This window comes from Haemaphysalis longicornis, unplaced genomic scaffold, assembly GCF_048455015.1.
Source record: "Haemaphysalis longicornis isolate Haplotype H1 unplaced genomic scaffold, Haemaphysalis longicornis Haplotype H1 scaffold_3, whole genome shotgun sequence".
In the NCBI taxonomy this organism is placed as follows: domain Eukaryota; kingdom Metazoa; phylum Arthropoda; class Arachnida; order Ixodida; family Ixodidae; genus Haemaphysalis; species Haemaphysalis longicornis.
In genome coordinates, this window is record NW_027526335.1 from 153,270,111 (window position 1) to 153,293,813 (window position 23,703).

At 46.3% G+C, this 23,703-nt stretch overlaps 1 pseudogene; it reads left to right on the forward strand.

Annotated features, from left to right (window-relative positions):
• Window positions 1-2,751: 2,751 nt before the first annotated feature.
• On the forward strand, window positions 2,752-23,406 carry LOC144175484 (uncharacterized; annotated as a pseudogene).
• The last annotated feature ends 297 nt before the right edge of the window (window positions 23,407-23,703 follow it).

Below are 23,703 nucleotides of genomic sequence, written 5' to 3' on the forward strand. Positions count from 1 at the left end.
GGAGCTCCCAGTTCTTATTGTCTTCCGGAATCTTTGCTCCTAAGATTAAATGAATGAACCTGAATAGGCACCATTTGCTTGACGCTGTACCTTTCAAGCCCGCCTTAGATGTAAGAAACAACTCATTTATTGGCACAGGCTTGTTTTGTACGTCATTCGGTCCATAGTGAAATAACAAAGCTTCGTCTAAATCGCGCCTCGAAAGCAAACCTGCCGATATCAGAGCTCTCAAAACTCGCCGCAGGACATATTCCATCCCGCCTTCTAAAATGTCATGCATCAAATCTGGCGGTATCTGACGGTTCACATCGAAGTAGGGTAACTGGAAGAGAGGTGATGCTTCATTTACACCGTACAAGCGTTTGTTGGCAACACCCTTCACAGAAATTGCTTGAAGATGCACTTAATGTGCGGCAGCTGTGCGTATATGGCACATTCTCTCACTGGTCTGCTTTGGAAGTTGACGTGTAGACACCATGCAAAATCGGCATACTCTTAACTGCTGAAACAGCAGGTGAAGCCTCCCAGGTGGTTCATCGAGAGGTTATCGCCACAAAATCCAAGAACCAGAACTTGAGCTTTCTTGTTTGCTCCGGCTAGATTGAAGCTGAGTCCCCGCTGGTATAACTGCTTCAGGTCATCCACCAGTGGCTTAAACAAAACGGCCATTCCATACGTCTTTACGTATGTGTAACGGATGAGCATGACTAAATATATATTCTGCAGTTGGGACCTGTACTTAACATGAAGATTTAGCAGGCTGCAGTACACAGCTAAAAGTTTGTGTACCCCACGCTTGGTTCCTAAAGGGTTTGCAACATCTATCTCATCCGTGTACAACAAAAGAATGACAGTGTGAGTGCTCTCTGAGAGCACAACCTTTTACAAGTGTTCTCTGTACACCAGACCATCAGTTACATCCCTGTACACTGCAGGTTCACCGTTTTTCTCTTCCGGTGGTGTAGTGAAATGTGCAACAATGTCAGATACCTCACACAATGCATTCAGCAAGTTCGGTGTGGGTACGTAATGATACGTGTCATTCTGATCTACCACCACTTGCTCAGGTGCCACAAATGGGAAGTTCTCTTTCGCATAATTTTCTCTTTTGCGCTTATCGTCAACTCCCTTGAATATGCCATGCGTAAACGTACACGACAGCAAATCCTTAAGGGCAGGTAAAACCTTTGGTGTCACGGCCTTCACAACATCAGCTCCATACGTTTTCAACACTAGCTCAAACATAAGTTCTAGCTCCTTAAACAGACTTTCCACGACCGAATGCGGCAAACTATGCTGCTCAGTCACGCTAAAAAAGAACTGCCATACGGTGTTCCTCACTCGCCCCAGAAAGCGCTGGAACCCGCCACTTGGCGTTGTTTTCTTTGGAGACGTTTCTGTTTGTGTGTGGGAGGTGAGCCCGCTGCAGTCATCATTCGCGGAATCCAGTACGTCCGGTCGAGGCGAAGTGGAATCACTGTCTTGAGGTTCTAACGAGTGTCGGTCACTTGATTGAAAGTATATTCTAGGTGGGAAACAAATATTGTCTGGAGGCTCCGATGAACGTCCGCCAGCTCCTGTTTCGTGAAGTTCCTGCTGCGGATTGCGGCCACTTTCTGAAAGCAGAGTTCTATGTTGCCGATAAAGGTGCGACCGGTAGGAGCAAAAGTTCGTGTAAGTATTTGCACAGCCGCCGATACCACAGAACACGTGAAAGTTTGGTTCAGCACTGTGCACAAGACCTATATGGTTCACCGCTCTTGTAAAATTAAAGGAAAAGAAGGGGCACCGAGGGCGATACTTCACATTCATGGTTGCATGTCACTACGGGGCGCGGGCTCGCGAGCAAACTAAACGTTCACAGTTGCGCGCATAACGCAAAGAGTAAGATAAGACAGACGACGAAAAGGGAGCACATTTTTCAGAAGAAAACGTCACGCTCACAACGAACTGGCTTACAGAACATGGAGGATTTCAGCTGGCTACACCATATGGCTACACAGCTTCGCTGGCTGCGCTACCGTGGCTGTCACACCGATCATGTCAATTAGCTAAAGAGGTTACGCAAGCTCGTCTTTTTATCCCAGCTCGTCTTATTATTGTGCGTTAAGAATAAAACTTTGTGATCTTTCAATTATACTAAACCGTCCGGGAAACCCCTTTAGGAAGTTAATAAACGAAGCTCTCCGCCCCGCGGCGCGCCGGCACTTCCGCTGCTGCTGCTTGGAAGTGGACTGCGCGGCACGGACAAGCAAGCCAAAGAAGCCACGAGAGCGGACTTTCGGCACTCGTTCCTTGCTGGTTCGTCGTTTTTGTAATGCTGCAATAGGTTGAAGATGTCGTCAAAATGTTTGGTGTCTTTCCGGTACAAGAACGTCGTCGTGACATCCACGGAGTCGTGGAAACGGCAAGAGTTGTTAGAACACCTAAGAAGCACTGGAAGTTTGACAGATGTGGACTTTTCAAGCCCGACGCTTGCGGTGGGTTGAGCGCGCATTAACGCGTTAAGCACGTGCTGAGAGTGGTTGCCCTATTCGTAAACAGAAATCACATTTGCTCATCGACTGTCATTCCCGGACACATCGCGGATTTCCTGAGACCCAAGCGCGTGTTTCCGTGGTGAGGACAGACGTCGGATAATATTCGCGCCGAGTCCGGGATTGTAAATAGATGAGCCCCCCTGGGGCTGTTCGATTTACAGTCTGTAACTATTGGCGGGTAGTCCGAGGATAGTCCGAGCCATAAGGATACATGGGGAAATCTAATGCCGGACTGCTCCTCGGGGAGTCCGCGGTTAGTCCGAGACTGTAAATCGAAGAGCGCCACTGTTACTGCATTGTGCTACACGAGCTGCTGTATGTGTGTGAAGGATCCTTGCCGGAAAATTACAGGATAAATTCACTGGCTCTAAGCTCGTTCAGTACAAGTTTACGAAAGGTATATTGGCCTTTAATGTGCCTTTAGTGGCTCCAGTATAAGATCGCATTCAGCATTTGCCGCCGAAGCATTGAGGCGAAATCGTGGGAAAGTGCCTGAACTGATGGAGACAAAACACCAAACTTTAGAAATGCTTCGTTTTATGCTTTTATTTACATTCGCAGTTCTCGCGAAATTAAGTTATTTTAGTTGCGAGCGCTGTTTGGTTGTCTGTTGCTTGTAGTCCCAGCTCTTTTTCATAACTGCGCCTGGCCTGTTTGATGACAAACAAATGGAACTATAGGTTATTACAAAATTTCTTTTTTTTTTGCTGGCCCTTGACGAACAAACTAATGCTAGGGATCAGACCAACACTTATGAACTATAAGCAAGCATGTAACGACTTTTCTGGATGTGTGTGTTATGGTAGGTGTACGACAACGACTTTGATCTCTTTTCTGATGTTGGAGACGAGTATTCACTTGAAGACGAAGACAAAATACAAATCAAGGAGAGCGGACAGTACCGGTAAGTGCTATCTATATCTAGATGAAAAGAGCTATTGCGTGAAAACTATCGCAGTTGTAAAGTGCTACCAGACACTCAATCCTTGTTCATGTGGTGCAGCATGCAGATGCACCAAAGGGAATTAGTTTATATCAGGGAGTGCACGTTTTCTTTGCGGATGGCGCTTTAGTACCCAGGATAGATTTAATTACCTGCACTAGTACTACAGTTTTCCCCTACAGAATCTAAGGTAAGAGGCAAGCATGGTTACAGTACAAGGGCTATGCGCTGACTACTTACCACACGCCGGCGCTTCCTGCGTGGCAGCACCAACTCCATCTGTACGGTTGGAAAGTCGGAGATAGCGCCGCGGATAATGCTGCCTGCTTTGTGCTATCTCAGTGTCATTCTCGTGCACTGATTTCACTATTTTGTGCGTTGCTTTAATCGACCGTTACTCTAGCAAGGAAGGTTTCTCCACCCAAGGCTGCGACAATATTTTATGTGGTAGTGGCGTGTGAGACGAGGCGCTGATTTTTACCATGCCTTGAGGGCCGGCTGCATCCTTCTTGAGGAATATGAGAGACGGTGAGGTGCTCTGGCGGCAACGTTATGATGTGTTGAGTGTTTGACCGTTCTCCACCTGAGCCCGTAATGAGGCTGAGCGATTACGCAAAGGGTCTGGGTGTAACCGGTCACGAGGTATGTACACTATAAAGTTAGCTGCGGTGGCAATGACACAGGTTCCACCTGGGGTGACCAATGCTTTCCAAGAGTTTTCTTTATGCAAACAAAGTGAATCTTGCGGTAAAACCCTTTTAATTCAGCTTTCATGGGACCGGAGAGAATGTCCAAATTCAATCCTGGGTAGAATTATGCAATTGAAAAATGCTTTCCCCATCACCAAACTTATTTTTTTAAGAAAGCTCCATTCGATTCAGACGCGATTGCCTGCAACTCGTGTGCTGGTGCATGGTACACTGCAGGAAAGCGCTCGATTCACCGCCAGAGGAATGGTGCCGTGCACTGCTTCCCTCGATTGCTCATGGTGCAGCCACGATGCCGGCGCGGTGCAGAGAACTGCTGCACCATCTACGGAGGAGGTTCAGCGAGTCGGTGCCATGAGCGCGCGCCTTAGTGGGGGCGTTGTGGGTTTACAGGCGGCTACCGGCAGTTGCAGCGACCACGTGAAAATGTTGGATGAACTTCGTGTCGTCGCTGATGTATTCGGTGCAACCGAGATGGCCCTAAACTTTGAGTTGTACTGGACGACAGTCGAGGATGATTAGCAGACGACTATGCCTGCACCTCCCTCGATTGTAAACATTCTGGTGCGCTGCTGATGCACCATAGAAATTTCTTTGCGCTGTTGCCGTGCACCACTTCTGTATCGAATGGACCAGAGTCAGTAATTGTCGTTTGCTTCGGGGAGGTGATGTGTAAGAAAATCCTTATATCGCGAACTTTTTGAGAGTTTTTTAGGTGTGCCATTGATTTCTGCTGCGAATCCGAATTAGCTGAAGCGGGGCTGCGGCAGAATGGCCGAGGCTGTTTTCTGACCTAAACCAGGTGGGGAGTTCAAGTTAGCCGATTTGCGGCTGAATCAGTCCAAAATAGTACATTTCCAGCCATAGAATAATGCAGAGTTTGGACGGGACCAGATATCATGTCTGAAACCGAAATTCATATTAGCTGGGGCTGAATAAACGAGATTTTACTATATAAGGAGGACAGATGATGGAACACACTTTGACTACTTCAAGAATGAGAGAAGTGACAAAGAACATTCTAGTTTGTCAATACATATGTCTCCATCTGTGCGCTGTTTTCGAAGTAGCCAAATTGTGTGCCCAACTAGCCTAGCGTCAAGCTGTACTATGTTATCACAGAGCACACTTGGCCCTTAGAGGACAGTGGAAGGTGACGAAAGAGTTGGATGCTCACAGTTATGACAAGCAGCATTGCATGTACGCGCGTCTACCTCAAAACACTCGAAGTAGCCCAGGTAGAGGCTGGGTGCTCAGTCGGGTTCGTCTCATTCATAAAGCACCCTGGCTGGCTTTAACTAGTAAACATTTTGAGCACTACGTAATGTTTCAAGCATGCGACGAGGTGAGAGGTCAAAGCTTGATGCTGCCTCATCCCCGCCTGAAATGAAAAGGTTGCAACAGTTTTGGTACTAATTAACCTCATAATGGATAACGTCTTTGCGAATTCATCGCATGAAGTCAGGCAATTCAAGCACTGCCCTAGCCTTGGCTCTGAAACAGCGAAAAAAATCCAATGCGCTTGATTTCGTCGAACAGCTGGATCTGTGGTTGATGCGTGAGCAGAACAGTCCGTAATTTCGAAGCGAAAATTACGCGAAAAAACCACCACACACGAGCAAAATAAAATGGATAAATGAATCAGTAGAAGAGTTATTGGAAAATGTTTAGGAGCACTCATTTTATCCCGAAATGCCGAATCCCATTGATAGGTTGTTTCGGACGAAATCCTAAAACTACTTTTTAGATATTCTTAAAGGCCAGAACTAAGAGCACTTCGCTATGTGAACGGGTGACTGAGATAATCACGAATTTACAAAAACACAATTTCACCCTTTTAATCGGTTACCACTGCGGTTTCCGAAAACCCAACCTTAGTGAGCACGTACGCTATCACGAAAATGTACTCGCGGAATTTCAAGTCTCTAGACCTGCCATTTTTCGTTAGGCATTGATGAGTCAGTCAGTCAGTCCGTGGGGCACTTCTCTTTATAGGTATAGATTACTATTTACTTTAAACGTTTCTTCAACCCCCCTCCCCCACCACCCCCTCTTTCTACAAGGATTGTTGACGTTAAAGAAGTGGAAGAAGTTCCAGACGACGCACAAGACCTGCCACAAAATGAGAGAGCTCCAGTCCCCTACGTCCTGCCACCAACACCTCCTGACATTTTTGGGGCCCTAAACAGTCACAAGCCTGGTGAAGTTTTCAGCAAGCGGTTTCGAGTTGTTGAATGGTTGTTTCACGACTTGTTCAAATATTCACAGTAAGTTTGCTTTGGCACTTGTTTTTCTTTCAGTATTTCAGCCTGTTGCAAGCCAGAAGCTCTTGACGTGCATTACTGCGATAAAAATTTAAAGCTAAATGCAGTTGAGACAAATTCATAACAAAAGTGTCTGCCTCATTGCTACAAGCACAGTGGAAAAAATAGTCTGCTCTACAAACTTTTGATAAGATAGCAGAGTCCCTCTCCCCTTTGTCATAAAGGGAGTCCACTCTTTCAACTCCAAGGGAACAAATCTGCTTGGAGTTGAAAACGAAACTCGGTGGTAGGTGCGTGTTTACATTAACTGTCAGTTTATGATTACTTAAGTCGCTGGTGTCATTCTCAGGCAATTGTCACCCCTCAACGCTGTTGGATTACAAAGCTGACATCGTCATTCAATTTGCGGGAAGCCTTTTGATGAAGACAATTTGATGGTGATGCATTATAACCACCAGTGACATGACGTTTCGTCAAGCACAGCAGGCATGTCACGTTTTGCAACGTGTGTACTTCAGCTCGCAAAAAACGCCACCAAAGATCTCAGTGTCACCAGAGCTGGGATATTTGAATTGATTCTAACAGTGCAGTGCCTAGGCTAACCACTGGGGCACGTTACTTGCATAAGCAATGACTGCATGTTGAAATTTGTGCTATAAAGCGTCGATCCAAGGTGATTGATTTGAATGGGCGTGGTAATGAAAGAGTTAATTAATGGAAGTGGACATTGCATGATTGGCAGGTGCGCCTGTTCCTGCCACTTATCCTTTTTTGTTTTTGTCTTAACATTTGTTTATTACATACCCTGGGAGGTTATATGAAGAATCATGCAGAGCCCTTGTGCGACGGCACCAGACCTTGGAGGACGAAACAGGAACTGGATATGTAAGCATACTACCTCCATCTAGTTCAACCTCATTTACTAGAGTTTGCCAAGCTTGGAAAGTTTTTTCAACTGCTCAACCATTCGACGTGTTCGATAAATTTCAGGCACTTAATCTCTCTTATAACTAGGCTTCAAACATTTCAGTTAAAATGAGAATAACCCATACACCATTTTTAAGTGCAAATCACTTTATGAGCTCGCCTTGTCGTCTTAGCTCGCTAACAGTCGATGCGACTGCCGGAATCAGGCGGTGCAGCGAGATAACGGACCCAAGTAGAGCCTGATGTACCGTCGTCAGGGGGTCACGCTGAGGCTTCGAAACACCACGCAGTTTAAATAGTTCTAGCCATTCGAACCTCGTGAACCGCTGGTGCTTGTCATACATCTCGCCGTTGTTCAGCGCAAAGAAAACTGCAGGTACATTTCATGGAAAATTTTTGTATATAGCCGGCATTCCCCGCATTCATTTAGTTAGGAACACTCGTTGGGTTGGTTTTTACGATGGGAAGTGAAAAAAGCGGCCGCGCAAGAAAAAAATGCCACGTTCGAAATGCCGCAGAGAGGCTACAGCAGCGCAAGAAAATAATGACGCACTCGAAATGCCGCAGAAAGGCTCCAGCTGTGCATGAAAAAAAATTGTGTGTTCGAAATGATACAAAACAGCTCCAGCATACGAAATCAAAGCAAGCGCAAAAAGAACAGACCTCCCGCTGGCACAGTTTAAGGCGGGGGGAGGGGGTGCGGGCACTGCGGATGCGGGAAATTTGAAATGCATCAGTGAGCAGATAGCGGTGCTGCAGCCCGTTATGGCGAATTACTGCGCTGCACTTCCGACAGCTTTCACATTGCATGGAACGGCATTAATTTTTGTTACTTCTGTCACCAAAAAAGTCCCTTCCGTCACGAAAAAAAAAATGAGTTGTGTTTAATGGCAGGTTCGTTCTCCTGTTTTGCTGACTACAGTTACCACCATGTACTTCCTGTCACCTGTGTTCCTTCACTGGTAAAATTAAAATTCTGGGGAGTTCTTACTTGTCATTCACTCCAGCCTAAGGTCACGTTTTCTGTGTCATAAGAAGGTGAGGGATAAGCAATTTCATGTCATGTTGCGGAGGTAGCCACCCTTTTGTACTTCGACCTCTTTTTCCTGTTTTAAGGGGGCACTTGTGTCTTTGTGACCAAAAAATTGCTCCAAGAAAGCATTTTTTTAGGTATCACTTTTCTCTCGATTTGTTTTCCTCCGGAAATTCCGTGCATGGAAGAGTACCAGGTACTTATAAAAGCCATAGAGGCCAGATTTCAACAAAGAAATAATTATTTTCCCATAATTCCCCTCTTTCTTGCCACTAGTGGTATGGCAGTGATGCAAAATTATCGAGAGGTCCATCCCAGCATGTAGTGCAGCTAGGAAGATCATTTATTTTGCACTGTGAAGCTCAATGTTTATTTAAACCATGCAATATGGGAAGCAGATTTTGCATTTTGTGTTTCAGTAGTTGTTTAATTAGCATTATGTTTAATTGGTTAGCGGGAGTAGTTCAAACTTAGAAGTTAGAATTTATGTAAACATGTATGTAATCGCAAAACAAAAAAAAACTGCTTCCCATATTTTATTCTGCACAACTTCTGGTATCTATTCATGTCTTGCTGGTAATCTTTTGTTGAATAGTTTTTTTTCTATTGTTCTCAAGAACAAACAAGAACTTTTTAAATTACCTTGCAAAACTAGTTATATCATATCAAAACTAACTAGATATTTCAAATTTAACTAAAAAAGCTGAACGAGCCCATGAATTTTCGTCAAAATTGGCTGGAAAGCAAAAGAAGTTTCTAGGATCAGTGTGCTTCCTTAATCCCACAACATTTTTTTTTTAAGTTTGCTATTCAGCATAACGAAAACTCCATATACATATTAACTTTGGATTCCTGAAGAAAGCGGGAAAGTGGGCCGTGATGGGGACCCTGTGTCCTTGAGGCGTAGTCCAACGGACTGCTGGGGCACGGGCAACAGGAGGCGAGGTGTACGAGGCGTAGTATTCTCCGGGCAGGATAGGTCCGCACCAAGTGCTCTGCTGTATCCTGCTCAACAGGAGTGGAGCAGAAGGGGCCCATCGACTGAAGCCTGGTACTGAGGTGGCCAGGTCTTTGTAACAGTTGGCATGGGGCTTACCCCCAGGTGAAGTCGTGGGAGCAGGACCTCTCCTAAGTGGGTCAACGAACCCACTAGGGATATCTGTACCAAGCGGAGGTATCAGTATGCGTGCCGTGCGCCGAAGACATTCTTTTCAGTAGCGAGGCATATGCCTGACAGCTGTGGGGATATACCTCCTTATGTGGTCACTGGACGTTTCTTCTGATGTTCCACCTCAATGTGCTAGCTTTTGGAAAGAAATGGTTGGTTACTAAAATGGTTGGCATATGTACTAAACGTTGACATTGTACAACTTGTGCGTCATTTTTTCAGAATTATTATTTTTGGTTAACTCAAAACTCCGCTTACTTGCCGCAAATTGTTTTCATTTTCAGGATTCATGGCAACAGTCATTGCGCTTTAAGGCAAAGTATACGAGGTCTACACGCAAGAATAAAAAAGCAGCCACCGAGAACGAGAACGATTAGCAGAATGAAGATGCTGCTCTGGGTGAGAGCTCCGCAAGCAGAACAAGCAACAGCGGTGGCCCCAGAAAGAAAGCCAGAACAAATTAAGAGGATATCATCCCAAAAAAGGCAGCAAGACTTTCTGCTGTATGTATTGGCAACCCCACTCGGTGCTGTGCAACAACCTTTTTATGTGTGAAAGCCCTAAAAGTGCTTTTCATTTCTTTTTTTTTTTTTTGAGGCTTCAGACATATGTGTGGCAGAAGATGAGGAGAGCGTGGAAGGCCATATATCATTTATGATGAAGGAGCTAAGGAAAGCAAAGCCTGACTATGTTGTTTTAGAAGACTGCATGGCCCGTGCATAAAAGCACCGGCGGAGCTGGATTGCTGCAAATTATCCTGCAAAGAGCACAGTTGTTGACCGCTACCCTGCCCTTCTTTTGAGTGCTGTGGTAAATAACTGGCTTACTTACTTGAATGTTATTAATACCTTACGATCTTCGCACATTTTTTGTAGTTAAGTTGCAGTAAAAGCAAACTCTGACATTTAGAGCTAATGGCAGGAAGTAGTCCAAAATTTCATGCTTAACTTTTTGATTGCCAAGAATAGAGGAGAGGCCAGTGTTGAATGGAAGAAAATGTAAGGAAATATGTATTTTAATTTTGAGCACATCAATATGTACTCACAATTAAAATGATAAAAAAAAATTCCAAAATTTTAGGCTTTCCAAATTGCAGATGTTCAAGAGGGCAATGGTTACTAACCGCATATTTTTGTCGCAATTATTTTTGTTCAGCTGCGCAAGGAGTTCCAGCGCCAGACCACTGTGTGCCCAGTGGAGCGGCTGCGGCAAGTAATTCCTGCTATGGCAGCGAAAGTGATACAGGCTGCCCAAAAAAAGCGCCACTTGCAAAACCTGCTTTCATCTCTGGAGAAAGAGGTAAAAACAGCTTCTTCATGTCGACATGACGGTACGTATATTTACTTCAGCTGATTGCGGAGCTAGGAGTTTCAGACCTAGCGTGAAGGCTGTTCTGCAAATTCTCTGCGTTGAAGCCTGTAACCCTTTTCTGTTTACATTGCCAGCCGTTTTCCTACTCTGCATGTTCAAACTTCGCATTCGCAAATAGTGATGTCTGCAGAAGTCATTCCCCTCTCCTGCGGCTTTTTGAGGAGGCAGGTAAATTTTGAAGTGACGTAATAAGGGGCACCTGAGTTTAGTGGACCATGTAACCAAAAGAAAATGAGCTAGTACCAGCCTAGGATCGCTTACAATTGCTCAACCACAGGACTTCCCCCAAAAAACAGAGGTTTCTTCCTTCATTTTTTTCTGGGATTTGTATGGAAAAGGTGGATGGATAAGCTGTACCATGATCTATTCAGGGTCGAACTTTTTTTTCCCTAGGAATTGTGGCTGCACCGACGATAGACCAGAGGAATGAACATGCAGTAATCACGCGCTAGAGCTTGGGAATGGAGTTATGAAACTATGGTCAGCACACGATTGTCATGTAGCAGGCTGTGCAACTCCATTAAAACAATTTTCTTAGCTAGAAAAATATGGGAGACCTGTACATTGCATTTGTATTAGTGCTGAATGTTTTTACTCTTTTCTTCGGCTTGATAGTTCTGCTGCCAGGATCGTTCCACTGTGTTTTAGTGACATAAGTAGCCTCTTCTTTTGGTGAGCGCATTGATTGCTTTTGTTAGTAATATTTAGTCGTTGTCGGTGAGAGCATGATGGGAAACAAGTTTGGGTCAATCCTTTTGGCCAACTGCAACGAAAATTTACCTACCCCAAATTCTGTTTCAACGTGTGGTATATACCGCTAAAGTCCCTTGTGACCTACTTTTCAACTCCACACACGCGCAGTATTTCTATGACAGCCATTTGAAAACACGCCACTTCAGCCGTCGCAGCAACTAACAAAGTGTTGTTACAACTGGTCACCACTGCGGCGAACGTCCGGATGTGATGTTCCCGTCAGGACATTCGTCAGCCATCGCCTCTTCTCAGTAGCCCCTTTATGTGCTCATGCGAGTGGCCAGCGTAATTCGTTCCTCTTGCACGAATAATTGCTTTCACCCCTCTCTGAAATGCTAGAAGCTGAGAAGCTCTGGGTTTCTGAGGCAAAAAGAGTCAATTTGAAGACCGCTGGAGCCGGTCGACGCGAGGCGATACGCACGAGCGAGTACAGCAGTTGCACAATGGCTGATTTTGTGGTTGTGATGGCTGCAGCAGGATCTCTGTCAACTCGGCGAGCACGCGAGACACGTGTACGGCTTATGCAAGACGATACGCTGTTGGCGCGGCTGGATTGTGTGTTGGCTCTCGAACGAGTTAGAGCAGCTGTGCGGCGCACTGTAAGCTCGCAGCCAGGCATCTCTACAAGTGCGCAATACACAAGAGTGGCCGACGCGAGATGATACGCTGTTGCAACGACCGGTTGGGGCGCGAGCAAGTACGTCAGCCAGCTGCGCGGTGCACCGCAATGATCGCGGCCACTCGACTCTTGGAGAGCGCGAGTGGCGTGGATACGCTGTTGCCACTGTTATCGTGGCCTGTCCGGGCGTGAACAAGTACAGCACGCCGTGAACTGCACGGAACCGATGCAGATCAAATAACTCCGTCAAAAAATAAATAAAAACTAGCCGCTGTTTTTTTTCGCTCATATTTCACTCGCCGGTTAGAAAACTAATCCCGAGCCCTCCACTACGGCGCGCCTCATTGCCTGCGTTGCGTCGACGCGTTAAACCCTACAATCAATCAACACTGCCTTTAGTGTACCTATTTACTAGGTCCCACCTTGGCCACAATGCCTCGCGATGCTCGTATACCTTTTACCGGGCGACTAGAGGCGCGTCTCAGCCGTCACAGCGGAGCAATAATGGCTGCACGAACTTCCCATCCCCTTTTCGTGCATGGTTAAAGTTTTTGAAGAAACGGACGACCCGAATCACATCGAATGCACGCTGTCGTCTCGCAGGCAGCGGTGGAAGCTGCACCCACTCGATTCCTGAGTGAAACGTTATTTCTGGCCGGCTGTACTGGCCGCCCTTTTTTTCCAGTTTGTTTGATAAAAGGATTTTTGATTTTCGTTTACGTCACAGGCCCATATTTCGGCCTCCAAATTTTGCACGTAGCACCTTTTACAGTAATATTACCGGAAAACAGTGTATTTAAGAGCCTAAGATTTCATTGCAGTTGGCCTTTAAGTGTACAATGCCAGAACCGAATGGAAGTTTGGTGTTCATGCCATTGGAGACCTTCACGACTTGGCGCAGTGTCAATAAATTTACCAGAGTTCACTGCGTCGCGTTTTCTATCCGTCTAATGACCCCGAATTTCTTAGGGAAAGGCATCAAAAATTGTATGTCAATGTTGCAGCTTCTTCACAGCAACTAAGTTACAGCAAAGGGCGCCTACTCCTCTCCTGTTACCCACTTTATGCATCATTGGTGTGTGGAGTACACGGATAACAATGGTCATGTTGACGCTGGAAAACTAATGGAGGCACAAAGTGATGTGCTCTCTCGTCCATGAATATTTACCATTGGGTTGTGTGGAGGGTCATGTGGTGCCATTGAATAAACCGTTTAAAAGAATATTTCAAAAATGAAACGGTATGAACACTACAGAAATTGAGGAACTGCAACTTCAGCAAAAACCAGAACAGGTCTTGAACTTCATTTTATATGCTGAACGGCTGATAAGATGCAGTTTTGGGGTTAAAATAAACATTTTATCCACCCAGTTCTTACATCTAATGAATCTTAAAGGAGTACTGACACGAAATTTTGGTGTTACGTTTTTTTCACTGCTATGCGTGCCTACCAGCCCACTGATCATAGAATGACAGATTAAACGGTCGAGCGCAGCGTGAACATTCATTTACGGCGTCGTTTATTCGTGTCAGTTTAGGTTTCGACAAAACGAACGCCGTGCGGCCGCCATGACAGGAGGTATCACGAGACGTCACCATTATTGCCGTATCGCTGCCGCTCTGGAAGCGCGCGCGAGCGAGCGCACGCGCGCGTCCAGACCGGCCGAGGTCTTCGCCGTCCCCACAGGCCTGCGCAGCATGACGTCAGTCCCAAAACCATGACGTGAACACACGCCCGAGCAGCGCGCGCCAACCCCAGCCAGCTCGTCGCCTTCGTCACGGGAGCCCCGACGTCGGCAGTTTGGGGCAAATAGCAGATGATGTCACGTCGGTCCGTTCTGGGTTTTCTCGTGCGGGCGACGATTAAAATGGATTTTAAATATGTTTCGCTGAACGGTTGCTGTTGAAACTTGCTGGGAGATATCTCCTGGTAAAAAGGAAGCGTTTTACATAGTTATCTCAGCTTTGAAATTTTGTGTCAGTACTCCTTTAAGGTAGTGATTTTTTACATCAGTTGATATATTCTTAAATTTCTTCTAATGATAAAGATTTTCAGCTTTGTCAATGCAGTTATACGTGGATCACACTGCATATGAATGTCTTAGTGCCACAACACAAGAGGTGTGCAAACTTCCACAATTAAAAAAAACTGCGTTAAGACCCACTGGTTTTCACTCCAAGGTATTGTCGTTTTGTCCGGGGGGCAATTTTAACTTGTGCCATTTGCTTTTCCAGAGCTACTGCAGACGGCTGCAATTGCCATGTTGCCGAGTCTTGTGAAGGAAAGGGTGGAGGCATTTCTTCAACCTCATGTGAGTAATCTAATTGACGACTGTGCTTGGCAGTGATATAGAAACGATGTTGTCCAACCCTAGCTGGTCCTCAATTTCTTTGTGGAAAGGCCTCCTAGTGGTCTTCTCCTTGCCCAATGGCCTATTTCATCACTTCCCACTATTACACAGCCCAGTTGTTCCAGTTTACTGGAAGAATTGGGCCCTACCTACCTAGCGCCCTACTCGCCTGAGTGCGTGCTTGTGAGCAGGCAGCCGTGCCGTGCCTGCGGTTTGTGGCACTAGACCGGAAATAGATGCCTTCATGTAGCGGAAAAAAGAAGAAAGCTCCACGGCCTGTTATAATCAAAGGCCGCCGAAGATAACGCTGCGAGCCGTCCCCTTCTCTGGGAGAGAGCGCGCAGCTTTTGTCACGTTGTGTACCGTCGAGTTGAGCGGGAATATTTATGCGCGATTTCTCATCACGAGTAGTTTATTTATTTATTTTTTATTTATTTATTGGTACCTCAAGGGCCCTTTTGGGGCATTACATGAGGGGTGGGCAGGAAAATAGGCAGGCAAAATACAGTGATAGGTAACGGATTTTCATAATTCTTGCGTGAAAAGAGTTCTTGCTGGGAAAATAGACATTACACCAAAAAACATTACGAGTAGTCAATGGTATGTGCTGCAGGGTCCCTTTAAGTTAAAGATTGCTTGGGAGCCCTCAACTTTGGCACACCTCATAACTCAGGTGTAACTTTGGCGCGGTAACCCTCAATCATTTTTTTTCGACGTGCTGTTCTCATCAACCTATTTCCGCTGTGCGTCTGCTGAAAGGAGATGCATCAGCTTTCTTCAGAAGTCTTAAAAGGCAACCCTATCCCTCTCAGCATTCTTGCTGCTAGTTGATTACATATATTCAAGCAACAATGAAAATACAGGTAATTTAAGAAACAGTGAGATAAAGTGCCTATGCCTGACGGGTGCCTTTCCCCCCTCCAGTAAATGATAGGTTTCTGTGGTTTTATTACGACTATAAAAGGATTTTTTTTATTCTATTTGTTCCCTTTTGCTACATTTTTAGTGAGCAAAATGAACTCTGAAATTCTGGGTTATCTCTAAACTTTGCCTAAACTATAAACTCTGAACTTTTTTCACACATTTTCGTACTTTTACTGCAGTCTGGAACCTCAGAAAAGAAAAACACGAAATGGGTGCTTGACACCCTTGGTGCAATGTATATGTGTGATGCCGAACACAAAGACGCAAATTAATCCCGGCCGTGGTGGCCGTTTTTCAAGTAAAGGCAGATAGCAAAAACTTAGTGTTCTTTCACTCTGTGAAGAAGGATGACCAGTGAATCTGGATGAAGTCCACCGAATGCACGAAGCAAAACATGCTTGTCTGTAACCTGCGATTGAGCATACGTGCATTTCATTTCTTGGCCAATAAATGAAGTGCAAGAATTATGACAAGAAACACTGCAAAGTGTCGGCACTTGAGCGCGCAAGTTGCAACCGGCCTAAACCTGCCGGGAGATGTTATGCTAGAGGGCAAGTGTTTGAGCATTCAATCAGCGTCTAAGCAAGAAACCGGAGCCCTGCCACTGGGTTCCTTTCTCTCTTTTGTCGGCAAGTGGCCACAGTAGAAGGAAAGAGCTTCGTCGGCCGCTCAGGGCCGGTGCATTTGGCATTGAAACTTGTGAAACAGGCGTCGGCTGTTTGACGTGCACGTGTAAGCCTCCCGCCAGTAAAACGGACATTTCATTAGTGAGGGAAGGAAATCTGTAGCTTTCCAAGCACGTCCCCTTTCCACCCTCCACTCCCTGGAGGTGCATGCATAAACTGCCAAGCGCTTATGTGGCCATTCTCAAAACATAAATAACACGGCCCAAAGGAATGCCGGAGCACCGCCGTGTAAAGCTACTTACTTCACCGGAAAGAAAACTGGTGTGGTTAGACATATACTGCTTTGCAGTAAAATGCCCGCGTGTCAAGATTTTGGCGCACGTTAAACACCCCTAGAGGGTCCAAATTAATCCAGAGGCTTCCATTGCGACACACCTCATAACCCAGGTGTACCAGGTGTAGCTTCAGCCCGTTAAACCTCAAAATGTGGAAACAAATGTATGACGGAAGTTTTCTTGAGAAGCTCATTTTCAAGTGTTGCTGCCAATATGACAATATGCTAATCCACAGAATATGCTACGTAGCCATTACATGTCAACTGCAATTGCTGTTTAGTAATTTTCTAATACTTTGCAGGATCCTGCAGCCAACCATCTGCTGCTAACCATTACATACCAAGGTGGCTCCACCCTGCACGCCACGAGCTATGCGGTGGAGTTGGAGAAGTTCAGTGTGGTGGAATTGAACCTGGAAGCAGCAGTTGCCACCCTCTTGTCCATGTATTGGGCATTCGATATTGTGTTCGCCAAGAAAGCCCACAAAACTTTTGAGCTGCTGTGCGTCTTGATAAGTGTTCAATGTGGAGCCATGCCAACTCCACTTGTGCATGTTGCTTATAAGCTTCTCAAGTGCGCTAAATGAATAAAAGCAATGAGCATCAAATTTCTGTGGTTAGTTTGTGTTGACTGCATGGAACATGGCATGTATGGCCTCGCCATGAGTAAAGATGGTCCTGTAGTTTGTTTCCCCGAAGTCCGGTGTCGATCAAGAACCCAATCGCCCGGGCTCCGGTTGATTTGGCAGGAGGCTGGCGGGGCAATGGTGTTGAAGTTCTTGGAGATGGCGGTCGAATTGACGAAATCGAGGCGTTGGGGTTGATTAAGTGAAACGAAGGTTTATATACAGCTATTTACAGTAGGAAAACTGGGTACATGAGTAATTAAAAGAAAAACTTCAAATTGCAGCTAGACGCTAGCTCCGAGTGCGCACGAATCACTCGAGCTCCTCAACTTCGTCTAACTCTCCTATTCTCGGAGCGTACACAAACCGCTCGAGAAACCACGGCCGAGACTCTGTCTCGCCGCAAGATCCCTCTAGTTGCCCGGTACGGCGCTGCACCCTAAACCTCCGACGCGATCTTAACCTCGACTAGGGGGCTCACAAATCCCAACCTAGCTTTAACGGTCGAGACTCCTTGTCCCACCGGGAACTGCCCAGCTCAGCGCTCAGACAAGAATGATTTCTAACGGCCAAGTTCGGCCTTATAACACCTCGAGATCACACTCTCTCGGGAACGCCCCTGTGGCGTTCGTACACGCGTAGGGGAGGGCCCAAATTCACGTAGACTGCTGTCACTCAGCACGCCACGGAATATTCAATGAGGCGCCGCCACCTTTGGGTAAACGGCCCGCTCGCAGACGAGCAGGTGCGTGCGACCCCGCGGGGTGAGAGCGATAGGCGGCGACCGTGAGTCGTGCTGACCGGGGAGCGCTAACAATGGAGGCTCGCGCGGCGCTCGTCCCGACGTCGGTAATTCCACCACATCCGCGCGTCACGCCGACGGTTCCCGGAATCCCGCGAAGCTGTCTGCTTTCTCAATGGAGGATTATCCCTGTGGTATGTGGTGGGCCTGACAATCCGTCTCCCGTGGGCGCCGTGACGAATTGGCGACGGCTGTGGCGTAGAGTCCACCGTGCTGGGCCCCCAGAAGAGTGGCGGGTTCCTACGCGCTGCCCGGGCGCCTGGCCGCTGAACTTATAAGTGGACCTTACACCATGTATGTTTCATCTATATGGGCTGGGATAGACTAGCGCCACTAAATAAAGGCTTTTAGAGTATCGGCACTCTTTTCTCTCATTGTTATGTGCCGCCAGTATTTTCATTGGTCGGTCGGCACCACGTGATATTTGTTTACATATGGGTATAGCCATTTTGTTTCTAGCCCCTCTCCTCTCCCTATCTCTCTGCTGCGCGGACGCTAGAGCGGCCGGTCACACTCTGCCCGTCACAACCGGCGGCGGTTTCGTTGGGAGAGATGGCAACACTGCAAGACAGAAACATGATGGCTCCCAGACGCTTCCGGGTACGCAAAGTGGCGGTACTCTTAAGCGTAGCTTCTTTAGTGACGCTAGGATAGACTAGGGAGCATGCATGCATGTGGGTCACTTAAATTAGGCCTAAGAGAGCAACAGTGTCTGTGGGGGGAGCATGTGAATAGATTAAAAAACGTTATGGGGGAGTAACAGATCATCCCCGAGGGGAGCCGGAGGAGGGATTAAAAATCGGCATGGAGGAGTAACAGATCATCCCCGAGGGGAGTATGAGAAGGGATTAAAAATTAGCATGGGGGAGTAACAGATCATCCCCGAGGGGAGTATGAGAAGGGATTAAAAATTAGCATGGGGGAGTAACAGATCATCCCCGAGGGGAGTATGAGGAGGGACGAACAGTTCGCCTGTCGAGGACGAACTGTCAAGAGGAGTAACAGTTGGTCATTCGGCGGTTAGTCCCCAAAGGACGAAGTCCCAATGATTTTGGCAACGTCCGTTAGCCCCCCAAAGGACGAAGTTTTAGTCCTTTTTGCCTAAGAGTGTTGCTATCGCGAAAAACAACCAAACGTATATTCCTAACTAGGAGAATGCAGGGTCTACAGGTTTAGTACTAACATTTCACGTCAAATGAGCGTGAGGTTCGCTTTGCGCTAAATGATGAAAATATACAGGACTTGTGCCAGCAGCTTTAGAAGTTTGGAACCATTCTGCCTACATAGACTTCTTTTTGGCGTGTTGTTTCAACTTTTGTCAGAAAGTCTGCATGGAGGGATATACAGACAAACCAACGCCGCGTGTATTAACATTGCCAAAGTCGTAAGCAAGAAATGGCCACACAGTACTCTCCTGTAGCTCTATCCTTGCCAGTCCCGCTTGCTAGCCTTCTTGCGTGCTTTCATGTCCGCCAGCCAGGGCCGCTTAGCGAAACTATGCGAAATAGTTGTCCAGGGCGAAAACTATCAGCAAAATAGCGGCTGTATCGTCCAAGAATTTAGCATTTACCTACCGACCATAATTATGTTCTTACCGTTATTTCAGTTCTGCCTCAGTCAGCTAACCTTCGAAAAACACGGAAGGTATGAACCGAGCGACAGGTTGAGCGAGATCCCCAGTGGCTCCGGAACTAACGCCCCGCCGCGGCTGAAGTGTGAACAAAACGGCTATTAAAACTCAGCAAGAGAGCTGACAGACATGGACCATAGAAGTGGGCGCAGCTTTCGCTACAAGCAAGCAGTGACGTAAGGTGGGTGATGATGATGACGATGATGATGATTAGAGGCCCTCGCTTTGTATCGGTACGTTGGTTGCCACCAACCGACTTGCCTGTGCTATTCTGCTGGTTTGCCCTACCCTAAACTAACCTAGTGGGTTTGTCCCCCTCCCCACGGTTATAAACTCCCATCGCTTGCCCCCCCCTCCCCTTCCTGGTCTTGCACACGTGTTTACCTCCCCCTTGTGCTACAAATTTGGTATATCACTCTTCCTACGTCCAACTCTTTTCCCGACTGTTCTCCCACCACCACTCCTGCCGCCTCTTCTACACCTGAAGTTGAGGCTTCCCCTTACACCAAAACCCAAAGCCTCCATCAACGTCGGATCGCCATCGTCTCTCCGTGGTCGTGTTCTCAAACACCCTGCCCATGCATCGAAGAACAATGCACTGCCTCGCGTATTGGCATAGAAATATTCCTTCCTTATTTCTAGTTTCTTTGTTCTATAAATCTCCGTGTTTTTTTTTCGCTTCCATTCTCTGTACCCAATTTGTTGTCTCTACTGCTTTTAAATGCAGAGCATTTCAGCATGTCACCCGCGTTGACGTCCGTAGTCGTAGTCCACACCCCTCCCCCTACACTATATAAAAAAAATACTATCCGGCACCTGGTTTCGATCCCTCGACCCTGCGGGCGGAACGCAATGTACATGGTGCTCTACCCACTGCGCCACAACGCCGACACAGAATGGGAGGCTACGAACGCGCCTTATATCCTTGACTCATTCAAACTACGTCAAGAAGCTGCTGATACAACGCATTCACTACCACCAACTCCCCAAACACTAAATGTTAACGCAATACACCCACACCCTATGCGACGCATTTACTCGAGTCCCCCTCGCGGGGAGATGGGCCCAATTTTTACCTGCTTTTTAACTGTTGTGTTTACCCCACTTTTTCGTACCGAATTTCCGTACAACTCGGTCAGCTGTCTGGTCCTCCGTCTCCACCGCATGTCCATGCTCCTCGTATACAGATACCTAAACACTCTGGAGGCCCATTTTCTTCCTCCATGTTACGCAGTCTTTCCCTAAATTTGATCTTGCTCTGCGGCTTCTTTACCTCAAAGGGCGACCAGCCCATATCCCCCTGTACCGCTTCATTCGTCGTTTTGCTATGGGCCCCTGGGGCCAGCCCGCATACCGTCTTCTGATTTACTTCCAAGCCCGCTTTGGTCTCTGACTTCATGCATACAACCGAATTTCCGAAAGTCAATCGTGATATCATGCCCCCTTGCGGACTCTATTACCACCTCGTATTTGTGGTAGCCCCACAGTGCTCTATGTTTCATTATAACCCGTGTTCAGCCTTCCTTTTGTTTTAAGGTGGGCCTCAAGCGAATTTATGTAACCTGCGCCGTCGTTAAGCCATACCCATAAATATTTATACTCCTTTGTCTGTGGTATTTCTTCTTGTTAAACTGATACCGATTTGTGCTCCGTGTCGTCGTTAAAGACCAAGATCCCTGATTTTTCTCTGCTAAAGAATACCCCAAGAGGAGTTGCTTCCTCTCCGCATATGTCCATCAGGCCCTGCAATCCAATCCGTTCACCCACCATCAACAATATGTCGTCTGCATATAGTAATACTGGGATTCGCTGTTCCACCACCTGTATGTTTTAATGCATAATAAATCGAATCCCAGCCTACTGCCCTCTAGCTTCCTTTCTAAACCCACCATGTAGATTATGAACAGCAGTGGAGAGAGAGGACATCCTTGTTTCAAACCCTTGTAGGTGTATATAGGCATACTATTTGCACTTGGTTCTCCCGGTATAGCTCCCTGAGTAATTTAAGGAATTCTGCCCCTACTTCCTCATCCTCCAGCATATTCCATAGCCGCTCCCTGTCCACATTATCATAAGCCGCTTTAATGTCCAGAAAAGCGAACCACAAAGGTCGGTTTTTTATCTTCGCCACCTCTATGCATTGGCTTACTACAAATAGGTTATCATCTGGTCTTCTGTCCTTTCGAAACCCATTTTGAAGTCTACCTAGCACTCTATTCTCTTCTACCCACTGCTCTAGTTCAAATTTCACTGCCTGCATTGCCAACCTATATAGCACGGACGTGGCGGAGACTGGCCTATACGAGCTCGATTTAGTCTTGTCTCCTTTGCCCTTATAGACTAAGCTCATCCTGCTAGTATGCCACGTGTCCGGTATTCCCTTCTTTTCTATCCCTGTGCTGATGGCTTGTAGTGGCCAACAACAACAAAGGGCTACAACAACAACTCGTTGTAATCTGCATACAGCCTTCCACTGCTGGGAAATTTATTTATTTATTTATTTATTTATTTATTTATTTATTTATTTATTTATTTATTTATTTATTTATTTATTTATTTATTTATTTATTTATTTATTTATTTATTTATTTATTTATTTATTTATTTCAGATACCCTCCTGGCCCCAGGGGCATTGCTGAGGGGAGTGGTACATGTGCAGTATACCACAAACAGAAATGACAAACATAAGCCAACTTGGCTACGCGTGTACAAGGCAAAGGAAAAAAGATAGTAATACAGCCGAAAATCTGTAAGCGTGTTTATAGTCGTACTAAAACACGTACACAAAACAAATACGTTATGACAATGACAAACTAAATGCTACAGTGAACAGATGACACATGAAAAAGAATTACAAGGTAAAGTACAGTAGAAAAATACATGGAACACTGTACATGGAATGAATTACGTCACTCAGCTAATAGAATGCAGGTAATTCAAACGCCTTTTAAATTCATCAGAATCGTTTATAAGATGTATTGATCCAAATGACGAGGAGCTTGCAATTTCTAGTAGAATAGCAGTTCCTGTGCACCACCTTTTTTTCGCCCGCGATATTGCCGCTGTTTAAAAAGAATGAACCAATACAAACTTTTCAAACTGACAGTTCTATAGAAGAAAGTGTAATCGTGCTAATAGGATGAACAAGGGCGGTTACTCAACAAACATGCACCACAAAAAGCAATTTTCTGAGATACGTTGGAACTTCGATTGCTTGGAACTAAGTTTGTTCGGTAAAAACGCTCACGAAAGTAATCTGCACATGCATTTATGCTCATTATGATAAGAAAAAGAGAAAAAAAGAACGGCGAAAATAAACAAATCTGCAGGCACGTATAATGTTTTGCATCGCTGCAATCCACATAGCCTACCAGCATCAAGCAATGGTTTTTATGAAGGCCACATTAAGTGTCTGCGTTTATGCTACCGTCTGACAGATCCCCATGTCCCCCTCCCCTTCCTTTTAGGAGCGAGAAAAAAAACAGAAATGGCGTGAGAACATCGCTTCCACAGCCTCCGGTAGCCACCCTCCGGTACTGACACTTGCGGAACCGCTGCAAAATTAGACGTGCGTAGCACGCTATTTCAGATGTTTCCCACGTTGAAAATGTACGTATTCCAGCATAGTTATTCCTTTCGCAGCTTTAGGCTGGCTCTACAATACACGTGAAACTAATAAACACCAGCAACGCAGCCCTCATTCCCCTTCCGCTGCAGTGGCAGCCCACTTGCACCCCTGCCATATCGCTTCTCGGCGGTGCCACCAGAGGCCGGCACGGCGCAATGAAAAAATTAGCAGTGGCTTATCTCGCCTATGCCAGGTTATACGTAGCGTGAGCTAAGGTTAATATGGTTATTCTTGGGTTTCCTGGTTGTTTAGGGTTAGCTGATTATCATGCTTACTGCCGCTAAAACGGTTTCCAGTCCAATACAATCCAATTCAATCCAGTCCAGTCCGGTCCGGTACGGTCCAGTCCAGTCCAGTCCAGTCCAGTCCAGTCCAGTCCTGTTCAGTCACTGCTCCTAGAGCATCCGCAGCACGGCTCTTCAGGAGCCACGCGAAACGGCTATAAAGCGGCTCCGG